This window comes from Acipenser ruthenus, chromosome 49 (assembly GCF_902713425.1).
Source record: "Acipenser ruthenus chromosome 49, fAciRut3.2 maternal haplotype, whole genome shotgun sequence".
Taxonomy (NCBI): domain Eukaryota; kingdom Metazoa; phylum Chordata; class Actinopteri; order Acipenseriformes; family Acipenseridae; genus Acipenser; species Acipenser ruthenus.
The window spans coordinates 977,137-994,910 of record NC_081237.1 but is presented as its reverse complement, the minus strand read 5'-3'; the positions used below and the strand labels follow the sequence as shown (position 1 = coordinate 994,910).

The following is a 17,774-nucleotide window of genomic DNA, read 5'->3' as shown; positions in this document are numbered from 1 at the left end:
TACGTAAACAGTTGTATCAACACTTGGGAATGTAACAATAAAATAAAGGTCCTTATGTACCCTTTACAAACTTACTGAACATAAACATAAGAATCTTTGAACAAGATGCAGTCATGGGGCTCATCAGAGCTCTTCTGGTTCAGAGTAAGTGATTGATCTCAAAAGCTTGTCTAGTTTGATCTGCCTGAACAACATGACTAGGTAGTTGTTCCATACCCTCTGTATGAAGGAGTGACTCTGTTTTTAATGAAGTCCACAGTCAAGTTGTAAACCAAAGCGAAATAGGGTTCCTGTTTATTAACATTGCATCACAGGCCTAAACGGGCACATACAGTATCCTTTAGTCTTCTGAGAAATGACAGAGGCAATTTTAGTATTTTACATAATTTCATAGAAATATAAAGTGGCAAATGATTCAACTAAATAGCTAGACATTGCTTGTTGACAATGCATTAGCTTTGTTATCCCAATAATTAGTCACAAACATGGGTTATGTTTATGGGAGATATGACTATATAGTAATTTAAAGCAGAATATATAATGATGGACCACTAGTGTGCTCGTAAAAATAACTGCTTGACAACTGCATATTCCAAATTAAAAGAACCAAAGGACACTTAATAGAAGAGATGAGGGAATGATCTTGAAATTGCTAATAATAGGTTTGAAAATGTGTATAACTTTGTTTATTTCAGCTTTATAATCTAATGCAAGAGAGACAAAGCTGCACTGTGCAAAATTGAGCTGGTGTCGGTAATTCTGTGATTCAACATCAATTGTAATGCTGAAATATGAAGTGAAACCAGCTTATGTGTTTTATTCCTCGCCAACAGAATGTTCTGAAAGGTTTGCATAGGGTACTTCATTAAGCACATCATAAATAATGTGTTTATATTGAATTGGTATTTGAAACCATTCTGTCCCACCACCCTGTGTGACGCTGTAATCCTTCAGCTTGTTTTGAACATATTTCTCCCATTTTTTATCATCTACCTTCTTAATACGTTTGAATATTAGCTTACGGGGATTCCCAGTCCGTAGGTCTCCCAGTCTCTTGGAGGGATTTACGGTGCACCCCACTTTGTAGTAATCTGTGTCTTTTTCACGAATTACATATATATAACATTCATTGCCAGTCACAGGTGAGTAGTTATCAGCATCTTCTTGACTGGTTGATTCGCTTTCTGACATGCTGTGAACAAAAAAAATTATTACTATTTTATTATGTAACTGGAACAGCGTACCACCACCGCTTCTCGCTTGCTTCCAGGCTCTGACGAGTTACCAGCTGAGGTTTGTTTACAAAGAACCGTAGCTCAGGGTTGGTCAGCTGTTGTTCCTTGACTGACTGGTGGGTGTGTCCCTGCTATAAAAGAGCTGCTACCCCCTTCACCCTCCGGCTGTTGTGGAGCTGGAGTCCACACTTTCAGAGCCACAGGGCCACATTTCTTTATTTGGGAGTAAATGCAAAATCCCAGTGACCTAACCTTTGACCAGCGAATGTGGAACCTGGATCAAAGATTGTGTGAGGTTTATATAAGTATAGGGGTTGGGGCATCAACAGCGCACCTCTTTTGATAGGGAGATTAGCACACACTATAGGAAACATGTGTTTTCATTGTAAAACATCCTGGCCCATATTCATAAAACTTACCATCTCCTTTATCGTGCCAGTAATAGTGTTTAACATGTCAGTACTTCATCGGGTGATGCGTAATATCATTTACCGTCAATCATCACTCATCACGACCAATTTTCTCATTGACATCTTATTCGTCTGCATTGTGCCGTTAACGCATCCTTATCAGCATCATAATTAAAATGTGCTTCAGAACAGGTGGAGTGAAATGTGTCTTAAAGGGATCATTTACATGTTTAGTAACATGTATTTAAGCCAATAGTAATAATAAAAACTGTTTTATTTAATTTTGGGAATTAAGTATTTTGTTATTTGAAATGCATACATTACATTGCACTGTTATTATTAGAACAGGATAGGCTGCTCACTGGTTGGAAAAACATATCCATCACGTTTTGTAGCCTTTTTATTGCAGTTTTCACGGATTTATTTGTTATTTCTAACAAATCCGTGAAAAAATACATGTAATGTAACACTTTTTTTTTGTTTGTTTAAACTTGGCGATTCAACAGTTACCCGCAGATACATCTGAAAAACATTATCGTTCAGCAATTAAATTTTAGGTTTTCACAAGATATGCACATCGGAAGTGAACGACACAAATACAATACAAATGTCGCTAGACATGAAAAGAAAAGACGAAATAAAATAAATAAAACACAGCAGAGCATGGGAACACCATACACTAAAAAAGGAAACCGTTTAGGGAATTCAACCGGCTTGTGAAAGAGCTAATGTGGTTTATTATTTTATTATTATTATTATTATTATTATTATTATTATTATTATTATTATTGGTCAACATTATTGAAACAAAGAAGCATCATTTTACAGAAATAAAAAACCAGTGTGTGGCGCTCCGTCACCGACTAATATTACGGTGAAATAGTGATAGACATGCCATCAATTTCCAGTTCTGCTATTTCTTGACATGTGCGTGTCTTTTATAACCAGACACTGGCATCATAAAGAACCATTATATTTTTCGACTTTTAATAATTAAATTCTCATTGATGTAGATTTTTTTTGTATTATTTCTGTGGTAATCTCTGCGTGAGCGAGACACTGACAGTCTGACAGCTGCTACCTTTGACCTTATTCTGATTGGTCCATTGCGACGCGAACAGCGTGTAGCAAACTATAAATAAAACAAATGTATTTCTGTATTTGCTCGCTTCATTTACGCCAATCGCTTCACTTGTGTTGTGCCTTATTCAATTTAAATCAATAATTTTCATTGTTTGATTCGCAAGCTCACGTCCTGTGTGCATATCTCCTAACAATGCAAGCCCATGCCATTTGACGTGTTTGATTTGGCATTATTTATATGTTGCAGAGATGCGCTTACACTCCGACTTTTAAGACTGTTTGGTAACATTTATGTATTTAGCTATATCTGGAATTTTCTTGTTAAATCTCTGAAAAAATACGCGATTTACAATAATCCAGGAACTTTTTTTTTTTTTTTTTTTACACTTATCGGCACTGTTCACTGCAGTTTCACTGACACGCTCGCCGCTTCAAACATAATTTCTCCGGTTCTACAAGTCCTAGAGTAATCGTCAACGGCTCATTTGAAAGGTAAGTACTTGGCCTAATTAGCTGTTTTTTATGTATTTATTTAAAATGTTTTTTTTTTTTTTTTTTTTTAACATAACTGCCTCTTTAGTCATTCGCGACCGCCTTAGTGGGAGGGGGAGGAGGGGAGCGCGCCCGCCCCCAAGTTTGCACACCACTGCCTTATACAACTGCAGGTCATTTTAGAGCCGATTCCTTGTTTATTTGCATTGATTTCATGTAAACTGATTTAAATTATTGTTTATTGCGTAGAAATACTTTTTAATTTTTTTTTGACCATCTCTCTTCCTCCCTCCAAGCATTAGTTGGTAAGCCATCTCCAAATTCTAATTCAGAGTAAACTATTCATTGTGAACTGCTTTAATATAGGCCTATTTTTTTTCTACAAATACAGACTCGGTCAAGATAAAGGTAAAAACGAGTGACCTTGTTTTGCAGTTTTAAATGTTCTTTTGTTTAAATTAAGAATCAGAATCGTCTCTAAATTTTAAAGGGACGTCATGTGATCAAAAATACCCCCCCCCCCCCCCTCCCCCCAAACATAGCCATAGATCGACAGATCGACAGAGATAGCGTACATGCATGTTGTGTTTGAATGACACGTATGCCATATTTGGACAATTCCGGTAGCATTTAAATGGTGGCTTTGCAGCTAATGTGTAATTATGGATATACTGCTGTTAATGAACAATGTTTAACAAATGTGACACTGTGGTGTTGCCCGCTATTGAAACAGGCGGAAGTGAGAGACTTGGAGGCGGAAAGCTGCAGTGAAGTGCTTCTAGAGCACGTCTATTCACAGTCCGTAGAATAGAAACAAAGCAGAAACGCCACCAAAACACCAACACTCTCTCCACAGCCAACCCGTTTCCCCTTATACCCAGTGAACAATAACGTGAATAATGAAACAATTAACTGTACAATCACCATTCCCACGTGAATAAACCCAAACCCTACATTCCCATGTGAACAATTAACACACACTGACACACACACCACACACACTGACACACACTCCCCCTTATATGCACACCGCATACTAGCCCTTTGGCCACCTCCCCCCTTTGAATGCCCACATTCTGGTTGGGTGGGAGAGAGGGAATGCTGAGGCTAAATTAGAGTATTTTCTATTTTTATTTAAGTAGAATTTTCAGAGACTATTAACTCATTTTTTTAGAATGGAAAACTATTTTGTTAAATAAAATATCAAATCTTTTTTTTTTTTGGTTCATTAACGTATAGTTTAGCTGGAGCACAGGTATAAAAGAGGAGCGGGGAGATGGCTCCTTCGCTCAGTCTAGTTCAGGACTGAAGAGCAGCAGCTGTGCTCCTAGTCTTTTTCACTGTGATAGTCTTAGCTTGGCTGATTTTGTGTTGCTTTTAAATCAGTTTTAACACAGTTTTAAATAGATAAGTTGGATTTGAATCAGAAACATGAACATGTTTCAGTGTATCTTACAAATATATGCTTGTTGTTCTTAGATGGCCAATTACCACATATAAAATAGAAATCAAGAAAACGTAGAGTTTTAAAAACTTCAATATCAAATTTTTTTTTAAATAAGATACAAAATAAGTTTTCAAATAAAAAAAGAACAGGAATACAGAAAAGTCTGTTTTGCACTTTTGAATTCACAAATGTAGCTCCACCTAGTTCCTTATTTTTTGCACTGCATCTATTGTTTTGTAAGTGCCTGTATTATACTGATATCTGCCAAACTTCAGAGCTCTAAATTGGATTTAACAAATATGGAGGAGATTCCTTAAATGATGAATTAACGTAACATGAGAAACTACAAACATTTTGAAGAATAACAGAAACATACCTGGCAAAGTAAGACGGATCTCGTCGACTCAGACTGACTTCTCAAGTGAATCTGCACAAAAATAAGGAAGTCCAAGTCTTTATCAGATCAGCAAAAACTAAACTACTTCAACTAAACAGGGTTAGATTACAGGTGAACGAGCCAGAATTATTCAAGGTGTAGTCGAGCCAAATATGAGCGAGTATCCAGATGCACAGTACATGGAAATATTTAACAGGGAATGTGTTGTTCAAATCTATATCTACATGACTAGGTAACTCATTTCATACTCCCAAACTTTGCCATTGCCACACTGCGTGAAGAAGTGTCTCTTTTTAATGAAGTCCACAAGATCACGAGTTAACTGAATAGCAAGACATTACTTTTTGACAATGCAGTAGCTACTGTATGTTATCCCAATAACTAGTCGCAGCCATGTGTTCTGTAAATGGGAGATTTGACCATAGTAATTAAGGCAGCATATATAATGGTAATCAAATTAGCCAAAAGACTCTTAAAAAGAAGAAATGAGGAAATGATATTGCAATTATTCAGGGATGCCTTTCCTGTCAGTAACCAACCAGCTGCTGCTTCCCCTCATGACTGATATGCGTTGCAGCCACTAAATGGGGTGATAAGAGCTAGGAAGCAAAGCAGTAAGAGACTTCCTGGAAGTTGAGGAAAGAACTTTTGTGTACTACCAGAGGTCTTACATTTTGCTATTATGTGTGTGTCTTTCAAAACTGCACATTTGAGACTTATAGTTGGGTCACGCTTTATTTTAGGGGTGTCAATTAACTGTTAACCAGGTAATAGACATAAGCTTGATTTCTCTTTCTATTAATTGTTTATAAATAGATAAGTTATTCATTATCTTTTATTAATGGCCAGGTGAAACATAAATATCTATTTAAATAGTAAACCATTTTTGTATGCTCCCAGTGATTTTATATTTATTTTTTGCTAAATTTATCTTGAAATAAGTGTAAACCATAGTCGTGTGTGTACTTTAAGTTTAAATGGTGTTGTATAATGGAGTATTTTCAGATGATTCAAACAAACCTACACGCATTTTGTGGTGTCAGTGCCAATTCCTGCTGTCATTTTTTTTTCGACATTCAAATACTGCAAATTCCCCGTGTGATCCCTGCTTACTCGGTATCTTCCAAGCAGAACCCTTCTTGGATTTGTGTGCAAGGCATGAGTGAGACCCTTCATGTATCATCCTTTCCCAGTTCTTCTCTAACCCTGCGGTTATGCTCTTGCAGAGAACACATTGGCAACTGTGGTTAGTTGTTTGTTGATGGTCCAGACAGTTCTCCAGAAGCACAGTGTTTATTGCTTTTTATTCCTGTGTAGATCGCACTATCACTATATTCTCTAGACTCACTTGTTTAAAAACTGCACTCGTAGATTACTATATATTCAACTATTTGTATGTAGTTTTTATACATTGTAGATTGGTTCTTGCATTTTAACCAGTACTGCCCTTTAACTTCTGTAAATTGCTTTGGATTAAGAGGAGCAGGGAGATGGCTCCTTCGCTCGGTCTAGTTCAGGACTGAAATGCAGCAGCTGTGCTACTAGTCTTTTTCACTGATAGTCTCAGCTTGGCTGTTCTTTGTTTGTTTGGTTGGTTTGCAAGCCTGTGTGTTACTGCAACTGAATGGGAGGAGAGGAACTTGTTTGTGTTTTGAGCATTTCCTGTGCAATGACCCCACCTCTCCAGTCCAGCTAGTCATTTTTCAATGTTAATAAATGAAAAACTAGCTGAAAGGAATATATTTTCTAGGTGATCTGTAAATATATTTATTGATGTTATATGTGAAATGCTTTCGAGCTGTATACATTGTACATTTTCAGGATGCATAAATTATAAATCGGATCATTTAAAAAATGAGGATTTGTTCTTGGTTATCCATAAAAAGTAAGTACCTACTGTCTTAATTACAGTATGAAATGTAATTTAATCTGATTTCCTAGTAAGAGGTGACACCCAAACAGCTTGTTGTCACCAATAACAAGGTGGCATCCCCAAGCTCATTATTTTGCACTGCAATTTATTAACATAAGAAAGTTTACAAACGAGAGGAGGCCATTCAGCCCATCTTGCTTGTTTGGTTGTTAGTAGCTTATTGATCCCAGAATCTCATCAAGCAGCTTCTTGAAGGATCCCAGGGTGTCAGCTTCAACAACATTACTGGGGAGTTGGTTCCAGACCCTCACAATTGTCTGTGTAAAAAAAAAAAAAAAAAAAAAAAAAAAAAAAAGTGCTTCCTATTTTCTGTTCTGAATGCCCGTTTATCTAATCTCCATTTATGGCCCCTGGGCCTTGTTTCTTTTTTTCAGGTTAAAGTCCCCTGGGTCGACATTGTCAATACTTTTTAGGATTTTGAATGTTTGAATCAGATCGCCACGTAGTCTTCATTGTTCAAGACTGAATAGATTCAATTCTTTTAGCCTGTCTGCATACAACATCCCTTTTAAACCCGGGATAATTCTGGTCCCTCTGCTTTGGACTCTTTCTAGAGTAGCAATATCATTTTTGTAACAAGGTGACCAGAACTGAACGCAATATTCTAGATAAGGTATTACTAATGCATTGTAAAGTGTTTTTTTTTTTTTTTTTTTTAACATTACTTCCCTTGATTTTAAATTCAACACAATATATCCGAGCATCTTGTTGGCCTTTTTTATAGCTTCCCCACATTGTCTAGACTTGCTTAACATTATAGTTCCGGGATGTGTTCCTCATTCTAAACATTTTCTTAACAAGTCATTTTTTTTTATTTCTCAAACATATCTCCAAAACCTCACTACTGCCAAGAGTGTCTGAGCTATCAATCTTCCGCTCCTACTATGTACTGTATTTGCAGAACCAAAGCACTGTTGCTGGATACTCGACTGAAGCACTAACCTTGCACTAGCACTACTTTTGTCTTTGTATACAAAAATTGTTTTAGGACATTTCCGAGTCAACAAACTCCTAGGTCTTTTATAGATTCCTTCAATTTCAGTATCACCCATATGATATTTCTAATGCACATTTTTATTGCCTGCGTGCAGTACATTACACTGAATGACCTTTGCTGCTGCAACAGGTTTGCCAACAAGTTTGCTTACTATACCAGAATCTAAATCATTTAATGTAGATTAGGAATAGCAGAGGACCTAATACTGATCCCTGTGGTACACCACTGGTTACCTCACTCCATTTTGAGGTTTCTCCTCTAATCAGTACTTTCTGTTTTTTACATGTTAACCACTCCCTAATCCATGTGCATGCATTTTCTTTGAATCCCTAATGTGTTCAGTTTGAGAATTAATCTTTTATGCGGGACTTTGTCAAAAACTTTATGGAAATCTAAATAAACCATGTCCTATTCTTTGCAATTATCTATTGACTGTCTACCAGGATACTGTTACCATATAGGTAATTTTCCATTTTGGGTCTTATTATAGTTTACATAGAATAGAAGTCAGGCTTATTGGTCTATAGTTACCTGGTTTGGTTTTGTCTCCCTTTGTGGCTCGGTATTACGTTTGCAATTCTCCAGTCTGTCGGTACAACCCCTGTGTCAAGAGACTGTTGCATGATCTTGGTTAGCAGTTTGTAAATTTTACTTCTATCATTTCTTTGAGTACTATTGGGAGGATCTCATCTGGCCCAGGGGATTTGTTTATTTTAAGAGCTTCTAGTCCCTTTTAACACTTTTGCCTCTGTTATGCTAAAATTATTTAAAACTGGATAGGAACAGGTCGAAATGTGGGGCATGTCTGTGTCCTCCTTTGTAAAAACCTTTTCTGTGGATGTTTTCTCTATTTTATTCCAATCTACTTAGGTTAGTCTCTTTTTCATATCTTCAAAGTTTGCTTTTCTAATTGTAAACCTTGGCTTTAGTCTTTTGGGGTTTTAAAAATCACTTGTTTTAAATAGATAAGTTGTATTTGAATCAAACATGAACATTTTTCCGTGAGTTACAATATGTGCTTGGTATTCTTAGATTGCCAATTAGCACATTTAAAAACAAATCAAGAAAACAGTTTTATAAAAACTTCAAATTCTTTTCTCTTTTTGATACAAAAGTTTTCAAATACAAACAGGTACACAAGTCTGTTTTGCACTTTTGTTGAATTCATGAATAATGTAGCTCCACCTAGTTCCTTATTTTTTGCACTGCATCTATTTTGTAAGTGCCTGTATTATACTGATATCTGCCAAACTTCAGAGCTCGAAATTGGATGTAACAAATATGGAGGAGATTCCTTAAATGATGAATTAACGTAACATGAGATAAAAACTACAAACATTTTGAAGAATAACAGACATACCTGGCAAAGTAAGACGGATCTCTCCGGCTCAGACTGACTTCTCAAGTGAATCTGCACAAAAATGAGGAAGTCCAAGTCTTTATCAGATCAGTAAAAGTGAAACTATTTTTATAATGAAACACAAAGAAATTAAACTGAAAGCAGTTCTACCAATAGGCGTATGCTTACTCACACAGACTTGCTGAACAGCATTTTGTTGTGTTATTTATTTGTGTTGTCTGCTTTTTGATGGATTTTGTTCGCTTGCTTCTTATTTCTGGGATCTTTAATGTCTGCCTGCATGGGCTTTATAGTTTTAATTGTAAAAGTGCTTTGTGCTCCTAAATTGGAAGTATGGGTTTAAGTGTTCGCTAATATTGACATTTTCTTATTGCTTTAATTTTTTACTTTTCTTTTTTCTTGTAGCTTTTTCTTTGTAAAGAGCTGTGGGATCCTTATGATGAAAGAAGCTATATCAAATTGTAGGTAAATTACACGTTTTAAATGTTTGGAATTATCAAGGTTAACTCGGAGGTATGTGTTTATAAAGGTCAGGAAGTTGCGGAGAAGGAACACTCCTGGGAAAGAGTCTGAGAATTGAGGTTTTCTTAGAATGTTGAAAATAGTCATTTCTGTAACTTTTGTAATTGGGTCTGACACAGGTTTCTGTAGTCTTGATCAAATTAATATAAGTGAGTTCATTTAATGCTGGTGTGTGAAGAGGAGTATTCAAGACTTCTTGCAAAAAAAAAAAAAACACTACATAGACATGAATGACACAAGATGGTGAACAACCTTGTGCTTCTACTCGTGGTGAAGCATCAGATCCGCCAGGTCGGTTATGTTGATTTGATTGTTGGGACTCAATTTTTAATTTCTCTTCGAACTATCCATGGCTGTTTCCTTCAAAGGGTCTGGGATGCGTTGCATGTTGAGTTATAACAATTTGGGAGTGTTAACATTACAAGGGGTAAGCATTTCCAAATAATGGGATTAAGGACCTGTAACTTGTCATGGAAATTCAAAGTCTGAAAAGCTATCATGTCTGTGGTTCAAAATATACAGGCTCAAGGTGTTGAGGGTTGCAAGATTAGACAAATTAAAGAGGGAATTTAGAAACACTGCTTGTAGAGCAACAAAGAGTTGTTTGCTTAAACTACGGAAGTGTTTTGGACAGCATATAGTTAATAAATAGGCCATTGTGGAAGGGTGGTGGACAATTCACTGGCACACATGAGACAGAACTTTATTTGTAATGACGCTCAGATGCACAGTTTTATTTTAGCCAGCAGGGGGCACTGTCGTCTGTGGCCTGAATACCAACACAGGTAAACCGTTCACAATGCAGATGCACTCACAGGTGCTCTGAAAATAATAATAATGAATGACAAAAGGTGAAAGAGAGGGAAAATAAAACACAGTAATAAAACTACAAAATAAAGGTGCTGCACTCTGCAGCTTTACCCCGACAGTCGCTAACCGTACAGCCCGGGTCTCCGTCCTACGCTGACTTTCCTCAGTGTACTATACGGATGCTCTCCGGGGTTCTGCCCAAGCCTTTTCCCCGCTACTGAAAAAAAGTTTCTTTTTATTTTGTTTTGTTTTGGTCCTCTCCAGCTGTGCTTGGGCCGGCAGCAGTGCTACTGCTGTCTCCTTTCTCGTCCTTGAGGAGCAGATCTGAGAGAACAACAGGGCGTTTATTTAAACGTTCAGCAATCTCTCTCAAGGCCCGCCTCTCAGCCACTCAGAGGGAAAGCCAACACACCACCTTCCCCACCTCTGTGTCATTGCCATGACTGACAGGCAGATCTTACAAGGTTGCTGCCCTCTTCCTGCAGCACCTTCCACATGTCAGACAGTCAGTACAGATCTCCCCAGTTACAGCCATACACAGACTTCAACTTCAGGTTGCTGATGTAGGCTGTATTTTGTATAGCGGGAAGACTTCTGAGCGTATAATCGACAGCATTGTAAGACTAGAGAGAAAAATATGAACCACATTGACTCAGAATATTGGAAACAAATCACACCTCCAGAAAAATAAAGCTAAGCATTGTAACAGACAACAGACTTAGTTGCCAAATATTAAGTTGAATCCAGCACAGAAATAATCTTTTGACATTTTATACAGATTGACAGATATACTCAGGCTTATGTTCTTGTATGTAATTTTTTTTCTCTCTCCTCAGTTGCAGATCTAAAGTATCTTTTAATGAATAATTGAAAATCAGTTAATAGACTTTTTGGTTTCTTTCAATCGTTTTTCATTGTGCCAAGACTGCATTGATACCAGTGTTGATTTGATTCATTCTTTTCATGTCATCCTGGTAAAACTATTGGAATACAATATAAAAAATAATGTACAACCAACTGTGCATATTAAGGCTGTAGTTCTATCTTGGGTTTCTGGTAATGTATAAATCAGGAGAGAGACATAATGACAGCCTTATGTGCAGTTTTGGTGTGCGTTGTTTGTTATAATATATGGTGACATAAGAGACGGTAATTGTAGAGCGAGCCGTGTTTATTTTTGACAACTGAAGAAGTGTTGAGAATAACACTGGAAAATAGAATCTTAAAAAAACTGCAACACAAATGTATTTAACAAGTCATTCTGCATATTACAACATATTTTGATTACATTTACTTAATTATCTGACTTGGAAATTTGCTTGGCTTTTTTGGAGCTTGTATTTATATGATTTCCTCATCACTAAAGAAACTTTGAGGGCAATTTAGTCTAAACTGCCGAACATCCCACAGAGGGGGTCTTCTGCAAATAAAACAATACATCTGCAGGCCGTCGTAGTGTGGTTTCGTAGGGTTCATGTGCTGGTGGTAGAGTTTGTTTCTTTTGGTAGGGACAGTGTTTTATAGGGTTCATGTACTGGTGGTAGAGTTTGTTTCTTTTGGTAGGGACAGTGTTTTATAGGGTTCATGTGCTGGTGGTAGAGTTTGTTTCTTTTGGTAGGGACAGTGAATTTATTAGTCAAAACAAAGAGGTATTCTCATCCCTACCTGGGAGAACCAATATGGCTGTACATGATATCATAACCCCACCGGAGGAAAAGGTCAACCTAAAACCCTACCGGGTGCCTGAAGCAAAGAGGAGTGCCACTAGCTCAGAAGTAAAGACAATGTTAGAGCTGGGCGTTATCAAAGAATCCTATAGTGAATGGTCAAGCCCCATAGTTTTAGTAGATAAGCCTGATGGGACAATCCAGTTTTGCAATGACTACCATAAACTAAATGGGATTTCAAAATTTGACACCTACCTGATGCCTCAGGTAAACTAACTAATAGATCGATTGGGGACTGCCCGGTATATAACTACCCTTGATTTAACGAAAGTCTATTGACAGATCACCCTTACAAATTAAGCCAAGGAGAAAACTGCCTTTTCCACACCGGAAGGGCTATTTCAATACACTGTTGCCTTTTGGTCTACATGGAGCACCGGCCACGTTCCAAAGAATGATGGACCAAATCCTAAGACCTCACAAGGAGTATGCGGCTGTCTACTTAGACGATGTGGTGGTCCATAGTGAAGACTGGGATACCCACCTACCCAAAGTTCAGGCAGTACTAAGTGATATCAAGGCTGCAGGCTTAATTGCTAATCCGGCTAAGTGCTCTATTGGGTTAGAGGAAGCCAAATATTTGGTCTGTATTATTGGTAGAGGAATTTATTAAACCTCAGATCAGCAAATTAGAGGCTATTCAGAATTGGCCGCAACAAATTAATAAACATGTAAGGGCATTTCTTGGCCTAGCTGGGGATTACGGCAGATTTAGCAACAATTGTAGCACCTCTGACTTGACACGAGCCAGAGGACCGTTTTATGGTAAAATGGTCCGAGGAAGCAGAGGTGGCCTTTCAGAATTTGAACTATGTCCTGTGTGCACAGCCAGTTTTAATGACAAAGGACTTCATTTTACAGACTGACGCATCTAAGGTTGGTTTGGGAGCTGTGCTCTCCCAAGAGGTCCGGGGTGAGGAACATTCCATAGTCTTTCCAAGTAGGAAACTGAACTTTAGCGAGAAAAACTATGCCACAGTTGAGAGAGTGTCTGGCAATTAAATGGGCACTCGAAACATTAAAGTACTACCTGCTAGGACAGTTTAAACTAGTTGCAGATCATGCCCCCCTAACCTGGATGAAGCAAAATAAGGAAAGAAATGCCAGGGTGACCAGGTGGTTTTTAGCATTACAACCTTTTGATTTTATCGTTGAATATCAAGCTGGTAAGAAACATGGGAATGCAGATGGGCTCTCCCGAACACACTGGTTTTTTTTTTTTTGTTTGTTTGGAGGTCGCTCGTCTCGTTAGGTTTCCCCTTTTAACTGGAGGCAGAGGGAAATGTAGTCCTGGGGACCTACTTAAAGACCAGGACTACATTTACCAGCATGCACTGTACCAAGAGGCAGTTGAAGCACCTGGGTCTGAGCCCGTGGATAAAAGCAAGGGAAACCCTGATGGTATTGTCTGAAGGCCTTGTGGTGGAAAGGACTGAGACTCTGTGAACTAGAAGGTATTCTTTATATTTTGGATTAAGTTTGGGTTGAAAGTGCAAGTTGTGGGTTATATGTTCTCCTGGCAAGCAGCCTACCTGTCCAGTATGTATTTAAGGGAAACTACAACTGTTTAGTTTAGGCTTGGATATGAGCTAGGTTTTGTTTAGTTTGTTTTTTTATTTGTTTTTTTTATTTTGTGAAAACCCTGCAAATAAAATATCCAGGTACTGTCCTGGTTTAAACTATTCCTGGGTGGAAATCTACTGTTTTAGGCACAAAGTAGACAGTGAACGAGTCCTGACTTAACACGTAAGAATCTTCTCTTGCAGTATTCAGTGTTTTATTGGGTTCATGTACTGGTGGTAGAGTTTGTGTTTGTGTTGGTATTGACAGTGTTTTATTGTGTTCCTGTGCTGGTAGTAGGGTTTTTTTTTTTAAAAAAAATTGAGGTTAGCAATGTATGTTATAGGATATCAGCATCTTTTCATAAAGATCTTCAACTTGTACCACAAACTTAGTAAGGCAATAAGAAGCACACTTTAAATCCCTTAGTTGCAGTTTTGGCAAGCAGGTGAATCTGTAGCCTTTATCCAAGGCGACTTACAAGTGTTACAGGGCAATACAAAGTTACAAAGCAAGAGCAATGTTTAGATACAATACATTTACAGTAATACAATAAGAAGTTAGGATTTAAAACAATTTTTGTATACAAAGACAAAAGTAGTGCTAGTGCAAGGTTAGTGCTTCAGTTGAGTATCCAGCAACAGTGCTTTGGTTCTGCAAATACAGTACATAGTAGGAGCGTAAGATTGATATCTCAGACATTCTTGGCAGTAGTGATGTTTGAGACGTGTTTGAGAAATAAAAAAAAAAAATGACTTGTTAAGAAAATGTTTAGAATGAGGAACACATCCTGTAACTATAATGTTGGCCGGGGTCAGAGCGATACCTGATGCCAAGGAGCTGCCGCACTACTGCCAGCACTTTTCACCTTGGACATCACACGCCCCGCACAACTGACCTGGACACTTCAGCACCTGAGCACCTGCACTTTTCACCACCCCAAAAGTGCAACCAAAGAGTTGAGAGGGACTTGATCTATTGGGACTTATGATTTGTGTTTTTGTTGCTTTGGACTGTTACCCTTTTGAATAAAGTTCACCCTCTACCATTGTGGTAGAGTTCTTGCACCTCTAAGTGACTCTGTGACGTCTGTGACAGAGGTCCTGGGTTCAAGCCCGTCCTCCGCCTGTGTGTGGATTGCCTCGCCCTATGTGATGCACCTGCCTGCAGGAACCAGGATCGCTACAATATAGTTATTAGTTATAGGCTTTTTCTGTGAAGTTTCAATTCAAGGTATTTTTGTAATTGTTTTATACAGTGCCTTGCGAAAGTATTCGGCCCCCTTGAACTTTGCGACCTTTTGCCACATTTCAGGCTTCAAACATAAAGATATGAAACTGTAATTTTTTGTGAAGAATCAACAACAAGTGGGACACAATCATGAAGTGGAACGAAATTTATTGGATATTTCAAACTTTTTTAACAAATAAAAAACTGAAAAATTGGGCGTGCAAAATTATTCAGCCCCCTTAAGTTAATACTTTGTAGCGCCACCTTTTGCTGCGATTACAGCTGTAAGTCGCTTGGGGTATGTCTCTATCAGTTTTGCACATCGAGAGACTGAAATTTTTGCCCATTCCTCCTTGCAAAACAGCTCGAGCTCAGTGAGGTTGGATGGAGAGCATTTGTGAACAGCAGTTTTCAGTTCTTTCCACAGATTCTCGATTGGATTCAGGTCTGGACTTTGACTTGGCCATTCTAACACCTGGATATGTCTATTTGTGAACCATTCCATTGTAGATTTTGCTTTATGTTTTGGATCATTGTCTTGTTGGAAGACAAATCTCCGTCCCAGTCTCAGGTCTTTTGCAGACTCCATCAGGTTTTCTTCCAGAATGGTCCTGTATTTGGCTCCATCCATCTTCCCATCAATTTTAACCATCTTCCCTGTCCCTGCTGAAGAAAAGCAGGCCCAAACCATGATGCTGCCACCACCATGTTTGACAGTGGGGATGGTGTGTTCAGGGTGATGAGCTGTGTTGCTTTTACGCCAAACATAACGTTTTGCATTGTTGCCAAAAAGTTCGATTTTGGTTTCATCTGACCAGAGCACCTTCTTCCACATGTTTGGTGTGTCTCCCAGGTGGCTTGTGGCAAACTGTAAACGACACTTTTTATGGATATCTTTAAGAAATGGCTTTCTTCTTGCCACTCTTCCATAAAGGCCAGATTTGTGCAGTATACGACTGATTGTTGTCCTATGGACAGAGTCTCCCACCTCAGCTGTAGATCTCTGCAGTTCATCCAGAGTGATCATGGGCCTCTTGGCTGCATCTCTGATCAGTCTTCTCCTTGTATGAGCTGAAAGTTTAGAGGGACGGCCAGGTCTTGGTAGATTTGCAGTGGTCTGATACTCCTTCCATTTCAATATTCTCGCTTGCACAGTGCTCCTTGGGATGTTTAAAGCTTGGGAAATCTTTTTGTATCCAAATCCAGCTTTAAACTTCTCCACAACAGTATCTCGGACCTGCCTGGTGTGTTCCTTGTTCTTCATGATGCTCTCTGCGCTTTAAACGGACCTCTGAGACTATATCACAGTGCAGGTGCATTTATACGGAGACTTGATTACACACAGGTGGATTCTATTTATCATCATTAGTCATTTAGGTCAACATTGGATCATTCAGAGATCCTCACTGAACTTCTGGAGAGAGTTTGCTGCACTGAAAGTAAAGGGGCTGAATAATTTTGCACGCCCAATTTTTCAGTTTTTTATTTGTTAAAGTTTGAAATATCCAATAAATTTCGTTCCACTTCATGATTGTGTCCCACTTGTTGATTCTTCACAAAAAATTAGTTTCATATCTTTGTTTGAAGCCTGAAATGTGGCAAAAGGTCGCAAAGTTCAAGGGGGCCGAATACTTTCGCAAGGCACTGTATGTGTTATTATGGTTGGTGTTGGTAAAATATATTCTTGGAGAACTCTCCGCCATCAGGCAAAACAAAGGGCAGATGATTTAGTGAGTGCAATTTCACAGGAACTAGGGAACAGAGCATGTAAATAAACATAGTAGTGGTGGTGACTGTCAAGTGCAGTTTGCAGTGAATGACAATACTGGCAGTAGTCGTAGTAGTGTAGTGTGGAAATTAGAAGAGCATGTGAATGAACGTAATACTAGCGATAGTGAAAGCCAAGACGTTGCAGTGCAGTTTGAAGTGAATGACAATTTTTTTTTCAGGAATGATTAGTGCTGATTTTGAAAGTGAAGAAGATTCTATCTCTGGATCAGACAGAGGATGGGAAGGCATGTATAATGGATGGACTGAAGGGTTGGACTGTTGGCAGCAACATCCCAATGTTCCACAAACAGTTTATTAGCTATTTTTTAAGACTATTCTTTCCCAGTCTGCTGAAAGATGCTCGTACTTTAGTGGCTGCTTCCACTTCATACAATTTGGAGACGGTTGCTGGGGAAACGCATCATCATTCTGGTGTTGCACAGGGTATACTCTCTCAGCTGGCATCAAATGCGGAGCCGGCTTCTAATGTGTAACGCTGCAAATAAACATTGATGGCATTCCACTTTGAGTAGTTACATTCAGTTTTGGCCTATACTTGGTCTTCTTGAGGAAGACAAACTCCAATTAAAGTACTTTGTTGATGAAATGAAACAAACTGAAAATAAGGGAATGTTCTTTGATGGCAAGATTGTAAATGTTACCATTTCAAATTGTGTGTGTGATGCTGAAAGATTCTGACTGTTGAATTATATCTCATATTTTTGTATCATTTATTCCTGATAATTACTTGCATACATATTGTTGGGTCTTCCTGTTTTTCATTCATTATATCCATTATAA

General features: G+C 38.2%; 1 long non-coding RNA gene across 1 annotated transcript; it reads right to left on the bottom strand.

Annotated features, from left to right (window-relative positions):
* Positions 1 to 264: 264 nt before the first annotated feature.
* Positions 265 to 9,451, bottom strand: LOC131721882 (uncharacterized). The gene is made up of 4 exons (XR_009319954.1): positions 9,355 to 9,451; positions 8,526 to 8,608; positions 5,044 to 5,094; positions 265 to 1,192 (listed from the first exon to the last, which is right to left on the bottom strand). It is a non-coding gene; the product is annotated as an uncharacterized LOC131721882 (long non-coding RNA).
* Between the last annotated feature and the right edge of the window lie 8,323 nt (positions 9,452 to 17,774).